Source organism: Astatotilapia calliptera, chromosome 5, assembly GCF_964374335.1.
Source record: "Astatotilapia calliptera chromosome 5, fAstCal68.1, whole genome shotgun sequence".
Taxonomy (NCBI): domain Eukaryota; kingdom Metazoa; phylum Chordata; class Actinopteri; order Cichliformes; family Cichlidae; genus Astatotilapia; species Astatotilapia calliptera.
The window spans coordinates 34,268,876-34,284,231 of NC_137426.1; the positions used below are offsets into that span (position 1 = coordinate 34,268,876).

The following is a 15,356-nucleotide window of genomic DNA, read 5'->3' on the forward strand; positions in this document are numbered from 1 at the left end:
TTGCTTTCTTAACCTCCTAGGACCTGGCGTCCACATATGTGGACATCACATTTTGGGTTATCTAGATCAAAATACTATTTTTGCTCTACAAGGGCCTGATATCTACTTAAGAGGACATTATAGTGCCACTGATCTATCAACATTTAAAATGAATGTCCTCATATGTGGATCTCATTTTTCTCAGAAACAAAAATCAGGTTAAAAAAAATGTCTGGTAACACTTTGTTTTTACATTCATCAGGTCCCAATCAGCCCAAATAGCAAAGAGAAATTAAAAATGCATGCCATGAAAGAGTTCAGAAGGTTAAGTCATTCCTCTTTATATCTGCAGCAGGACTCCTGCAGGTTAGATTTTTAACAAGCATCTGTGTAATAATGGGGTGAACATCCAAACAGGTCACCTGTCTATCACTTAGAGAGAGACCATATCAACCTGTTAACCTGAGACGCATGTCTATGGACTGTGGGAGGAACCCGGAGAACGTGCAAACTCCACCTCCAGTCTCGAACAAGGAAGTTTTGTGCTAACCACTGCACCTTTGTGTCAACATCATTCAAACCAAATGAGCTGAAAAAAAAAATGACTGTTTATGTGAATGAACTGCATGGCTGGTAACATTAATAGTGTTGTGTGTGAACATATTTGCTAAGAAAAAGTTGGCTCAAACAATCTGGCTAACCTTTGGGGTTCCTCTGACTACTTCAACAGTTTTTGTCCAGTCTGTTCTTTCCAGTGTCTGAATTCTTTGCCGCTAGCCTGCTTTCAGACAATAATAGCCAAATGGGAAGCTCAGGACAACCCTCTGCTGAGCAAACTTTTCAGCGTACAAAATACAAATATGAAACCACTACAGCTACAACTGTTTTAGCTAAAAACAGCTCAAACTGGAGCATTAGCCTCACATTTGTACCAGTTTGTTAACCAGGGAAATACACTGCAGCACTCACTGTATGAGTGATAATGTTGGAGTTTATACAACTGAAGATGAAGCAGCGGAGGGAGCGGGTAACTCGCTGTCGTTCTGGGTTTCAGACCCAGAACGACATCACAGTGAACAGTCCAAAGAATTTATATCCCAAAGAGAATCAAGAACAAAATAAAAGTAATCATTCTGGTCGACTGAAACCACCTAAGCTCCTATTGAAAGATGCGACAAATTAGCATATGTGGCCGTGTTGTTTATTTTTAATTCAATTTAATTCAATTTTATTTATACAGCTCCAAATCACAACAACAGTCGCCTCAAGGTGCTTTATATTGTAAGGTAGACCCTACAATAATACATACAGAGAAAAACCTAAGAATCATATGAGCCCCTGTGACCAAGCACTTTGGTGACAGTGGGAAGGAAAAACTCCCTTTTAACAGGAAGAACCAGGCTCAGGTTTACTTAACTTTACTTAAAAGTTCATTAAGTAAAGAACTAACCTTTAATCTAATATCTCACTATATGAACTTAAAATGACTTCTACTTAGATGTAGCTGCTACTGGTTAAAGCAGCAGTTTGCCAACATCTCTACTGTTTGTTTTTGTTTTTAAATTAAGTAGAAGAGATATTACTTTAAACAGCACACTTTAAATTCTGAAGTGATCGGTCGTTGCTCTTGGTTCCAACTAATTATGGTCCAAACATACGTTACGAGTGCAGTTCCAGGTCGCTGCGTCCAGATTAAAGACAACAGAGAGAGTCTGGAAACAGGACGGCTCAACAGTTGTTGGTAAGAGATGAAGCACAGAGTCACCTGAGGGTTTTTGTTTTCAATGTCACCTTGTCTTATTAGTGCAGAAAGTCAGTAAGACAACAACAGCAGAAGGCTTGTTTGTCTGCACATTTTGAAAACTTTGGTCTGTGATCATGAATAAAACTCTTTTTTTTTAAATACCATTTCACATCCAGGAACTCACCCACTGATTCACCTTCCTTTCATAAGTTTGACATTTCTGGAGCAACCACACAGCTTATTTTTATTTATTCCTTTTTTATTTTATATAATTTGATTACGACAATTGCCTTGCATGTTGCGCCTTACTCATACCTCTCTCCTCTTTCCTGTCTCCTCCTCCTCCTCCTCTCCTTCCTGACTGCAGAGAGAGGAGGGCTTGCATGTATTATGTCTTCTTTTGTTCTTTGCTGTCGGCTCATTGTCAAAAAAGAGAAAGAGGAGAGAGTGAAGAGGAAGAGGGCGGTTAGCGAGGGAGACTGCGGGCGAGGAGAAGTAGGAGACAGTAGGTAGATATCGGAAGCTTAACACACACACACACAGACACACACACACACACACACACACACTCCTGCGACCTGCCACCTCCCCTTTTCCCCACATCTCTCTTTGTGTGTTCTTATCTTTTATTTTCTCTCTCAAACCAGGTGCAGCTTATCCAGCCTTCAGCACATCTTATCCCCCCCCATTCTGCCTTATCTCACACACCGTCATCACAAACACACAACCTGACACATGAACACACACACACCCTCTCCTTCAACCTGCTCCCCCTGCCGTCCTCCTCTTTTCCATATCTCTGTCTTTTCCTCCTTCTCTCTCTCTCCTGCGCCGCTGGAGGCAGCCAGCAGGCCGTGACCTATCCTATCACCGCTCTGGAATCAGGCCCGACTCACACAGACACGGCATCACAGACAGACAGGTAGGCGGACAGACAGGCAGCTAGAAACTCATCAACTCCAGATCTGTATCTTAACTCCAGTTTTAATCCGCCCGCAGCCAGCTACTGTAGCAGCCAAGAGGCGGAACGGGAAAATCCATACAGCTTAAAACTGTCCAAAATCTTTTTAAAGTCAAGTTTCTGTGAAGCAAATGAACCGTTTTTTTAAATCTGCTTTTTATTAATGTTATTGCTTCAAAATAAAACTGAAAAATAAAAATAAAGGAAGTCTGATTATCAGCATCTTTGAAACTAAAAAGCTCTTTTTGTCTCCCCGTGTTCAGCACTGAGGCTGATGTGGATGAACAGCGCGGGGTTTGGCGAGGGAAGAGTTGCTCTTCTCACGCTGTCGCAGTATATTTCACTGGTAAAACTCACAGCAAATCTTTGAACTTTCTTTTTTTCTTCTTCTTCTTTTGGAGTGCAAGTGTTGTAGCTGCTGGCTGTAGCAGAGGGAGAGAGGGAGGGGGGGGGGGGGGGGTGGTGTGGCTGCCTGAGCCGAGCTCTAGTCCTGATTTAGAATTAGATCTATTTCTGTTCACCCTCCAACCCCGCCGGGAAATATTTAAATCTGCCGTGGAATGTGTGTGCGTGTGTGTGTGTGTGTGTGTGTGTGTGTGTGTGTGTGTGTGTGTGTGTGTGTGTGTGTGTGTGACAGAGGGAGTGACAGAGGAGATTATTTCAACATATAAACTGGTTGTGTGAGAATATGCATTGAGCGCACAGCTTTGGCGGTGCGGTTGCCTACGAGCAGGTATGCCAATTAAGACGCCCGACTCAAATGAGACGGACTGAGAAAAGAGAGAGACACAGAGGAAGAGACGGAGCGATGTGAAAGTGTGAAAAAAGAAAAGAGAAAGAAAAAAGCACAGAGGAGAGGCTATCTGCAGGCTCCTTGTGATCTAGCAGGGAGCAGAACTCAAGCCGTGGTCAGTAATTCATAAGCAGAGCACGTACAGACTGAGCCGAGCTCACCCTCTGGCAACGCACACGCACGGATACACGTACACACACACGCTCATAACACTCACAGTCACGCCAGCAGCCTGGGACACAATCTCAGCTCCATATCCAACCCTGCTGCCATCCAAATGTCACCGGCAGAACCTCTGACCCCTGTTAACGCAAACACTCACTCACACACACAAACACCAATAGTTCAAATAATATGACATACACACACTTTACAAACTTCAATACACACAAAAACTGTGTTTTAAAAGAAAAAAGGTGAGTTTGTGAGATACGGAGACGGCGCACAAACACTCACCTCAGAGTGAAAGCTGGTGCCGGGCTGCGCTGCTGCGTAGAAAGACCGGCCGCACACACACCCCCGTCCTCATGCACGCACGTGTACGCAACACTCTCAGTGGCGAGGTGTGTGCGCGTTTGAGAGGACAATGAGCTTGGATGGAGCTGAGCAGCAGCAGGAGGAGGAGGAGAAAAGGGAGGCGGGAGATGTGTGGTTGGGCGGGAAGGTAAAGAGGAGAGAGAGTGAGAGAGAGAGAGAGAGTGAATAATGAAATACAACACAATTAAAAAAAGAAGAAGAAATGTGAAAAAGGTTGTCCCGAAGCAAAGTCCCTCTCGTTCCATCTGAGGCTTTGCGAGTGTGTAAAATGTGTTAAGGTAACTAACTCTGTGTGTGTGTGTGTGTGTGTGTGTGTGTGTGTGTGTGTGTGTGTGTGTGTGTGTGTGTGTGTGTGAGTGTAACGGCTGAGAGGTCTCCTATCCATCCCTGGGGACTTGGCGCCCTGCCTCAGAGCAGAGAGTGTGCTGAAAAGAGCTTCACATCTCTTCTAAGTGTTGATGTGTGTGTGTGTGCATGCGCACGTGTGTGTGTGTGTGCGTGTGTGTCCTCCACTCAGCCAGCTAGCCTGTAACTTCGCCAGCATCTCAACACCTCTCGTGTCTTGTTGTCTCAGAAGCCTCCTCTTCATCTTCTTCATCTCTGTCTCTCTCTCCCTCTCTGCAGGGAAATACCTCTGCCACTAACTCTTCAAAGGTCTCTCAGCCGCTCGAGCTCACTCTCTCTCTTTCTCTCTTTTAGTTTCTGCACTGTAAAAAAATACTTTTGATAAAATACTATTACAATAAATACTTTTTCCCCAAAGAAATTAGCTCACATCCATAACTTGAAGAGGAGAAATATATTTACGTGTGTGTATATATATATATATATATATATATGTTTTCCTTATCCCAAAAAAACCTCAGCAGAGGATCTCTCTCCCCCCCCAAAAAAGAAAAAGCACAGAGTCATTTAGGCACATTACTTAGTCTATACTTGGCTTTGAGAGCACATTCAGAAGTTGGCAAATTCTTTAAAAAAAAGAAGAAGAAAGAAACGATGAAAACTACTCTTTTTAAAAAACGAGGGAGATCTTTGCAGCTCATATTCAAACTCTCTCTGTCTCTCACACACACACACACACACACACACACACACACACACAGCCTGAGCTGCAGGTGTATGTGTGTGTGAGTAATCGTGTTTTCATGTGTGTGTGTCTGTGTGTGAAGTGCCGTGCAGCCTCAATCCTCTGGCTCAGCCACAGAGAAGCCAATCTCCACATCCAATTATTTGCTTCTCAAAGGCAGACAGATGGAGAGAGTGAGGGGAAAAAAAACAGTGAGTGAGGTAGAGAGAGGCAGAGCTGGAGTTATGGAGAGTGCAAGAGAGAGAGATGGGCTCTTTGAGGGTCTGCACAGGGGGGGATTAATTAGAATGAAAAAGAAATGAGGGGTATAGAAAGTCTCGTCTTTGCCTGAGTCCGGAGAATAGTTTCACAATTAGCCAAAGTCCCAAACAGAGCCTGTGGACACAACTCAGCAGAGAGAAGGGAATAAAGAGAGAGAGCGAGAGAGCGAGAGAGATCAAAACCCAAAATGAAAAACGCCAAAAGGGACAGAAGAGCTGAAGTTGTTAGAGAAATGATTGGCAAAAGCATGTCATACATGGGTTGTTTTTTTTGTTCTTTTCATTTCGTGTTGCCGTACCCTCCTGAGGCGAGCGCTGGCCGTCCCGTCTTCTCAGTCCTGTTATTCTTCTTCTTCTCCTTCTTTTTCTTCTCCCTCCTTCTGCCCTCCGCTGTCCGGGATATTCCATCAAAGAAGAGTGTGGCTCATAGCAGATGGAGGCATCGCTGTGCTCCGAGCACACTCCAGTCTTCACCGTCTTCTCCCTTTGACTCTTTTCACCGTTTTCTCCTTTCGCTCTCGTGTGCCGGAGCATTTTTCTTCCTTCCCGGCAGTGGTGACACACAGCGTGGGGGGGGGAGTTGAGAACAGTGGGGGGGTGGGGGTGGGGGGTGGAGAGCAAGACTAAGAGAGAACTAAAAAAAATAATATTAATAAAGACAAACTGAGGTTTAGAGGGTGGAAAAGAGCAAGTGTAGGTAGATGGAACAGTGAGCGGAGAATGACGAGAAGAGGCAGGTGGAATGGGTAGTGACACATCGCGGAGGTGTGCGTCTGCATGTGTGTGTGTCAGAGCATGGGGGCCGTCCTTCTAGCCAACACACCGCCAACGAGGAGGAGGAGGTGGTGGAGGAGGAGGAATAGCTGGATGGCTAGATAGATAGGTGGATGGAGGGATGGATAGAGGGAGTGATTCAGCAAGCATGCCACCTCCTCTCCTCCTCCTCTCCACACACACACACACACACACACACACACACACACACACACACACACACACACACACACACACAGTTAGTTCATTATCATTCACTGGATTTCACCATGATACACATGGCTAACCTACTCACGGAGACAGAGCCGAGCCCTGAACTGAATCCTAATGGATGGGAGGGAGGATGGGGGGGGATGGGGGGGTGCATATCAGGCAAGCAGGTGTCCCCTCCACATCTATTGTTTCCAGTAAATGCTCTTCTCAGTGTGTGTGTGTCTATGTACGTACAACTACAAGCACTTTTTCTTGTCGAGAAGTAGCCGAAACAACATGTGCATCTGTTTCAGCTAAGAGCTCCACGTCTATTTCGGGTTTCAAACTGCCGTCAGCCAAAACTTTTCAAGTTGAGATGAAGCAAAAAGTGTGACCAGAACTCTCTGTTTCCACCAAGAATTTCCCCTTACAGGATGTTAAGCGTCTCTGTGTTTGACAGCTCGCATCAGTTTTTCTCATATATCTAACAGGGTAGTTTTGTGAGGCTGAAATGACACAATTCAACGTGGAGTACATTATCTTGTCATACTGGATTCTTGCACTTTGGGAAGCAGTGACAAAACAATTTTGGGGAAATGTTGAACATGCTACATGTATTGTGATGCTAAATTTATAAATTGCCTAAATGTTCCAAACCAATAATTTCCACACAAGAGCGAGAGGTGACTAAAAAAGCAAAAGTGCAAAAACTGCCGTTCCTCTAATAGACATCCAACTTTATAGCATTAGCACGCAATCTTAATCAAACCATCACCAGTACTTGTTTATGATCTGCTAAAACAACTACTTATGATAATTAGTTATTTGCTCATTATCATCACTAAACTTCACCTCTCCACCAAGTTTGGTGCAATTTGAAGCATGCTAATAAAAACTGTCTCACCAAGAACATGGCTCGATGTGTGATACAAATTACACAGTGGAACTCTATAATTTTATGAGTCTGTTAGTTAGCACTATTTAGCTTACATGTATTTTATGACTTCAGCTCGCTAATCAAACTACATAATAACATAATTTAATTAAAAAACAAAAAAACATCACAGCTGCCAAAGCTTGCTGCATCCATGTGGTATATGTTATCCATTGCTTTAACATGCCCGAATTGCAGCATTTAACCACTTAAGTTGAAAGTAAATACTTACATACCATAAACCAGTAGCATGTACAGAAAATTAGCGGATGTAACCCCCTTCATGTCTCTGCACTCTATAGAACTGTAAGCAATGCTTTAGCAAAACAAACAACAGAATAGTATAAAAATACTTGACTACACATGCCATACTCTACATATACATACTTCTATACATACTTCAGAACTGTATTACTGGCAAACATTATGTAAGATAATGAAATGAAAGTACTTCTCCTGCAGAAAAACGTTCCACATTGGTGTTATATGGTTTACTGTGTTACTGTATTCCTACAGTATTACTAGCATTACTATTGCTGAGCATTGAGCTTCTTTTAAATAATTCATATTCTGTTCAGTGCACAGTAATGCATCGCATTGTGCTCATCGCTTGAGCACTGTGTGACATAGCTGTCGATATCTATAGTGGGGAAAAAACTGAATGAAAAGCGAAGGTGGTGTATTAGCAAACCAGCTGAACTTTGTAAATTTGGTAAACCAAGTGACAAGTTAATCTGAAATTCTACATAAAGTAATGAAATGCTGGGGGAACCTGCACCTATTCACCTGGTGGTTTTATTAAGCCAAACAGAGCATTAGTTCCCCTCGCCATCATCATCGTTTTCATTATAATGTTCTGAATGATTGATTCAAACTTTCTTACATGTTGGATATGTTGACCAAAGTGGTTAGTAAGAGAAAGCTCATCTTTTATCATGATAATAGAGTTTCCATCTACTTGCCAATTCCAGCTCTGTTTTGTCACTAAACACAGCTCAGATCAGTAGATGCAAAGCCAGCAGCAGTTGGCCCTGCATGCTAATCATCAGACCAGAGGTTTATCCCCAGTGCACAAGCACAAACAAAGAACTGTAAGCTGCTGGCTCTAAGCTTGAGAAATTCCAGCCATCGTCAACCAGCCATGGACACTTTCATGAGAACGCCTACTCCATACTCCTACCATGCAGAAATAATTCTGTTTCTAGTAACAATAACCATCTGTGGTCACAAGATGGCAGTAATGCATGAATGCAAACAGCCATGAGAGAAATTTAATGACAGAATGCTATGTGTAGTGAAACAAGATTGTTTAATTTGGTATGCTTTAATTAATGTCTGCTTTTGATTTCACTAGACAAGCACTGCTTGCCTTGCATGCCCTGAAAGAACGCCACTGCCATAAACTAGTGGAGTGCGGATCAATACTAAATATAGATATAATACAAAATATCAATTACTCCGATACCAGATATTTCTGTTTTAGAATCGATTCTCATAAAAATATACATTTTGGTACTTTGTGGTAAATTTGTACTTTATGAGTAACAGGAACACAGTAGCTGTATTACAGGGATTGTCTAAATGATTGGTAAGAACTACTTCTTCTTCCGCCTGTCATAGTGATCTGCGAAATACAGCTGTGTAAATGCGTCACAGGTCACTTGTGCTCGCTCACTCAGTTGATGAGTGGAGTCATGTGTGGAGCTATTTCAGCTCCACTAACAGCCGAGACGCGGTTTGTGACAAATGTAGCAAGACTGCAAACCTTGTCAAACAGAAACAAAAGTAAATTATAACACAGAATATGATGATGAGTTTATGATGAGGCAAACTGAAGAGGAGGAGAGGGACAGGTGCTGCTGGGGCGAGACAAACATAGCTCGCGGAGTCCTTTGGTGCTGCAGGCAGGCACTATCTATCCAGGTACAAATGAAATGTGGAGCTGTTGGCTGCGTGTAGCACTGGTGCTGAATTTTGGAAAGTGACTTATGTCTAGGTTTTTGTGTCTGTGTTTAAATGACGGGAATTCTTCGCATCTTTAAAAAGACAAAGTCTCATTTGTTGAAATTGTAGTGCATACTGATACAAAGTATCACTATCAGATCAGTATTGCCAATACCTGCCTGAATGTTACTTGGTATTATACATCACTACTGTTCCATAAACCATACTGAACTGAAGTAATCTGGGAAAGTACAGGAAATGATAGAATTTCATCATAATATCATGTCTAATCTCTCTCTTTAAAATGCTAAAATGTTTAGTCTGTAAAAAAAACAAACTTGTTGTTCAGTTGTCTAAACCGAATCCCTAGAAATCGAGCTGTCCTGTAACAGATCTCACCTGATTATAAAACTACTTGATGCAACAACTGCAATAATTAATGCAATAATTTTGTCGAACCTCTTCACTCTAAGCTTTACAATCCATACCTTGGCTGTTTGATTTTAAATCTGCTGTGTTTGTGTGCAGAGGCCAGATTAAGAAACGAAGAAGAAAGCAGATTATAAACAGAGCCAGCGGGAACAAAGAGAAACATGGACAAACCAGCAAGTTTAATTATGACTGAGGGTTTCTGTGTAACTGCACCGTGACATTACTAAAGGTCAGAATAAGCTAAAAATGGTGTTCAGTTGTTGAACACAGGGAAAGAGGACTAATGCTGTTTTCACACCACCAAACTGTGGTTGGTACAACTCTTCACTTATTTATGTTTGAAGCTCATGTTACATCGCTGTGAACAGTCAATTTACTGCATGGCTCTACTTTAATGACATTACATAGCTAGCAGGCAAGCACTAAATGAGTGGAATTAATTAATGTAGGTGTTAAATGTACACTAAAAGCATTTGTTAAGTGCCTATTAAATGTTGTAAGAATGATTAAGCTGCCATTAGTGACCACTTTGTGCCCAACAGCTCCAATGTCAGCCGACAAAAGCCGTGCTTTAGTTAACAGAAGAGCACGTCGGCCCAGTGCTGAAGATGTAGTCTACAGGTTTATAGGGAGTTGAAGTTTAGGGCAAGTCGTATTACGTGGGCTGTAGCAAAAGCCTATATGCCTAACCTTGAATTTACTGTTTATCAAGTAAGCTTGCTGTGTTTTTCATGTGGAGCCACACCAAATCCTGTGTGTTTGTGGTTTAATAGTCTCAGAGGGAGGCAGCTGCTGGGAACAACAAAGAAAAATGGAGTTCCTATTGAAGGTAGGCATTTTAACTTTGGTGATAAAAATTCTTTACTCTGCAGTAATCAGTAGGGGGAAAATTTGAATACTGGAGGGAATTCATCCCCAGTGCTGTCAATGGACAGCTCTACTGAAACGTTCAGTAGAAAGAACCTGAACTGCATTTTGTTCTAGCCGGCACGTTCTCATACCACATCAAGATATGACGCTGTTTTATCATATGGTGCCTTCACCTCTTCGTTTATTGACCAGCTGCAGCTATACTGGCCATCCAGAAATAATGGTCCTATTTTAGAGACAAAAAAAAAGTCTGCCTTAGGAGGCTGGATGGGATGTAATGGCAATCTGGTCTTTAAGTGATGACGTATGAACCCTGCTTCTGGGTCCAAACTACTCTGCGTTTATTAAGGCTGTTGTGTTTTTAACATGTGTTAATGCTTTTAATGTATTTTGTTCTATTTAATCTCAACAAGCCCCTAAAAAAATCAGTGATCACAGTCAGCCTCTCTCGGTTTTTATTACCACTATTCATTTCATAGCTCAGTTTTTAAAACCTTACTATGTAACTACAGCCCAGCCCATGCAGCAGTATATTAATGACTAACCTTATCTCAGTTGTTCTCCTTTCATCAAGTGGAAAAAAGTTAGCGTTCATCCTCCAGCTTCACTGTGCTAATGTGTTTATGTTATGCTAACATAGCTGTGTCACTAGCTAACACGTGGCACATCATTATATACCAGCTAGCCAAACTTCAGTAACCCTACAAACGTCACTGCTGTTTAGTTTTCTGTCTTCATTTATTTATGAAGTGATAGCAGAGCTGAATGTTTTAATTTTTTCAGAAATCCCTCAGTCAGAACATGATATATTATGTTTAGGTGGAAACTAGTGAGTTAACTTCCTGCTAACTTCTAACTCTGTTAAATTTAATAAATTCTGTTTTCATGGATGCCTGGATGTTAAACTTAATTGTTACACCTGGTGAAGCAGCAACACTGATGATTTTATTAAAGATGAAACAGTTTAGATAGTTTGTAACTCTCAGTGATGCCGCAGTGTTCGTTTGACTTTGGGACCTGAAGCGGAGTTTGGACCCGGAAATGACTAATGACGTCAGACTTAGACCGGATAGGCACAGGTTTGTCGTGGTCTGTCTTCTTGACATCTTTGTGTTTTGCACCTACTTTTGTTTGGTTAGGTTAAGTGACTGAAAACTATTTGGTACTGACAGTGGCGGTCCTAGCCTGTTCGGCGCCCCGGGCGAACACTCCCTCTGTGTGTGAGACTTTAAATCATCAAACTGTAAATTATAAATTTCAAATTGTTATTTTCTTACTCTTCTTATATTTATTGTTTGTTTACTTGCACTGCTGTAACTGGAGCCTCGTCGTCTCGTCTCTCTATATACTGGACTGTATGTAGCGGAGATGACAATAAAGTTTACTTTGACTTCAGCAGCGAGCAGGTGCACCGAGGGCTCTCGCGCTCACTGTTCGCGTATAGAATTTCAAAAAAACATCGGTGCAAATTATAAGTCTGTATCATAATGTCTGGTGTTTTCGTGTTTGTTGTTTTGTTTTTATTTTGTTTTATTTTGCGAGTTGGTTATTAGATGCTGCTCCAGCCAGCCAGAGACTCCCCCGCCGCCCCGCCCTCTCCTCCCTGTGCCGCAAGCAGCAGGCGCACCTCGCAAACGGAGGGCGCCCTTACTCCCAGCAAATGGGCGATAGAAAACCGATCGGTGCCTGTACCATTCCCAATATGCGCTGGCTGATGTCGGGGCAGCATGAGTACGAGCAATTTTTTATTTTTATTTTTTTTTTGCCGATGCCCGTGATGCCGCCCGCCACCACGATGCCGCCCCGGGCAACCACTCGTGTCGCCCGTATCAAAAACCGCTACTGGGTACTGAGCAGTAAAGGGTTGGTACTGACAAATCCATCTCACTGATGCCTTAATGTAGTGGGTTAGGATGCAGGCAACAAGCAAAAATGAACCAGACCAGAGGCTTTGACAAAACCCCACCGACTGGCACATGGCGACTGAGACTGGATTGGTTCCAGCATGCAGCACAGTGAAAACACAGAAACACAATCTTAAATCATCTTGACAGATTTGTGTCTCTCTTCTTTGTCCACGTCTGGCAAATGAAAATGAAGTAGAAGAGTAACTGTTTCTACATGCATCATTTCAAGAAGATGCATGCTATGCAGACGCACAAGTGTAGGTGCCAGAACAGGATGATCTAGAAATGGCAGCAGTGCTGAATCACACATGCTCTAAAACATGACCTTGGAAAAACCAAAGTTAAGTCACAGGAAAATTTGGTTTTGTGTTTCCGAGAATACAAAACGGTGGTGTGGTGATTAGCACTGTTGCCTCACAGCACAAAGGTCCTGAGTTTGATTCCACCACCTGGCTTGTTTGCATGTTCTCCCCATAATTGCGTGGGTTCTCTCCGGGTACTCCGGCTCCCTCCCACAGTCCAAAGACATGCAGTTAGTGGGGTTAGGTTAAGTGGTAATTCTAAATTGCCCATAGACATTACATAGGTGCAAATGTGGGCGCCAATGGTCGTTTGTCTATGTGTTCACCCTGCAACAGACTGGCGGCCTGTCCAGGGTGTACCCTGCCTCTCGCCCTATGATGGCTGGGATAGACTCCAGCCCCCTGCGACCCTGACAAGGATAAGTGGAATAGAATGGGTGGATAGTAAATGGACCCAGTTTATAAAAGCTCTACCACTTTAAATTAATAACCAACAAATAAAGTTGCTTCTACTGAGTGTAATACCCAAAGCATAAATGTTGTGATTACAATAACAAACACTGTTCTGAACAAATTGCAAATGAAGCTACCACTTTAAAATAATGGCTTTGATTAATAATGATAATAAGTGATGATAATTCACTTGTTTTAATTTTGTTAGTGGGGTGATTAATCACATTCAGTTTTATCAGCGAGTCATTACTGGACCCATTGCCATGGAATCTATTCCTTTGTTGATCACACCAGGGATTAATGAGTCAGGAAAAGACTAGTTAAAGAGCCCAGATTCCTTTGTGAAGGCTTAATGGACTGGACACCTGCTTCATACAGGCTGACCCATGTTTTGAAATCTGTCCATTGGAAAAAATGTTAAAGGAAACAAAAATCCCTTTCTCCCTCAACATCTGTGCTAGAGCTACGATTTTCTTATTAAACTGTCAGAAAGTGTGCAATGTATACACAATATATGTATTTAGCTTTTTTTGTTTTTACCATTTATCAGAGAAAAAAGTAGAAGACAAAACATTGCACTGAAATATGTATATTTTTCACAGCTTTTAGTCCATTAATGAGTGATAAGCTTGAATATGTTAAGCCACAGCCGTAGGTGTAGTCTTACATTAAAAGCTAAAGCTGAAATATCTCAACTCAGGACTAGCACACAAAAGGCTTTATATGAGCCATCTGAAAAAACAGCAACAAAAAAACCTGTTTGCACTTGTGTTCGTGGTAAGAGGTGCAATTTCATAACAAATACAAAAGTAAAACCACAGCTGCGCCACTCCAAGCAACTCAGCGCAAGCAGGATTGTTTTGAAGCCTCGAAATTACCGAACAGGTGCAAGAGTAAATAATCAGACTCCAACCAACAAATATGGCAGTACTTCTAGTGCCACACTCTCTTTACCCAAGAGGAAAAAGCACCGTGGCATATAGGAAGGGATTTAATTTGTTTGTGGGAGCAGTGGCTGTGTTTAGAATGAATATGAGATGTGCTTGGTGAGTGACAGTATCCAGTATTAACAGAAACCCAAAGACCAAACATAAAAAAAACCAATCCTGACCCCATCATACGTACACCCAATCAAATACAAGACTAACTGAAAAATCACAGGGAAATGCATATGTGGACATATAAATGGTATATGGACTGGTTTTTAAATCGCGTGTACTGTGAATTACTGGTTCAAAGCTTCCTTTGTCTTGCGACCCCTCAGCCAATAAGAGCCTAGTTACAAAAATACTGACTGAAGTGATTTCTTTGCAATAGTTGAAATGCACTTTGCATTTGTACATCTGCACTCGGAAAGGAAAAGCTCAACATTGGAACCTCTCATCCATTCCTTTCACCCGACTTATTTACTTGATTACTTTTGCCTAAATATTTCTGCCAGTTTGAAACACATCCACTGAAACTGACCAAGGCAGAGCAGCAGACAGGTGATTAGATATTTACTGAAGATTAGTGTCAAGTCCATTTCTAATCCCATTCAGCTGTTTGTTTTCAGAACCCATTTAAACCCATTTAAAATTGCTCTTAGTTACTTAAAGCAGAATATGGAGTCTTTGTAAGTCTTTTAGATGCAGTCCATAGTAGAGTCAGGTAACTGTTCTGAGGCATGTCTATCTAAGGTCTGTAATACAGCTTTTGTTTTTCAATATTTACAATAATTATTTACAATAAGGTAGAAACCATACAATAATTTACTATAATTATAAGAAGTAAAGTAAGTAGTACAGTTTTATTTGCAGCTCTTGCTGCAAATAAAACTGAATGCAATTACTTATACAGAAATGTACATTAGCAGAAATATATAGAAACAAAGTAACCAGTGCAAATCTGTAACTCTCAATTTTTAAAGGAATAATCAGAAAAGTTTTAATAGAATAAAATACATCCATCTTTCTTTTCAGCGTGAGAGCTACAATAACTGCCTTTAAACATAATAGAATCGTGTCCAACAAGCTAACCTTCTGAATGGCACATTCTCTTCTAACATTTATTGTTACAGGTGTTAGAGTGTGAAAGTGTTAACATTTAATCATTATAAAAGTATTCCCAGTATGCCTTCAACCATTTTACATGAAAATGCTAATTACTACTACCATTGTTGGAGCAGTGCACTGTGCTCTGTTC

At 41.7% G+C, this 15,356-nt stretch overlaps 1 long non-coding RNA gene across 1 annotated transcript in view; it reads right to left on the reverse strand.

Moving 5' to 3' along the window:
- LOC113022998 (uncharacterized) overlaps nt 1-6,119 on the reverse strand; it is a 32,771-nt gene extending 26,652 nt beyond the window's left edge. Inside the window, exons 1-2 of the long non-coding RNA XR_003272481.2 lie at nt 5,664-6,119; nt 3,934-4,079 (exon numbers count right to left, since the gene is read on the reverse strand). This is a non-coding gene — a long non-coding RNA (uncharacterized LOC113022998). The remainder of the gene's footprint in view (nt 1-3,933; nt 4,080-5,663) is intronic.
- Between the last annotated feature and the right edge of the window lie 9,237 nt (nt 6,120-15,356).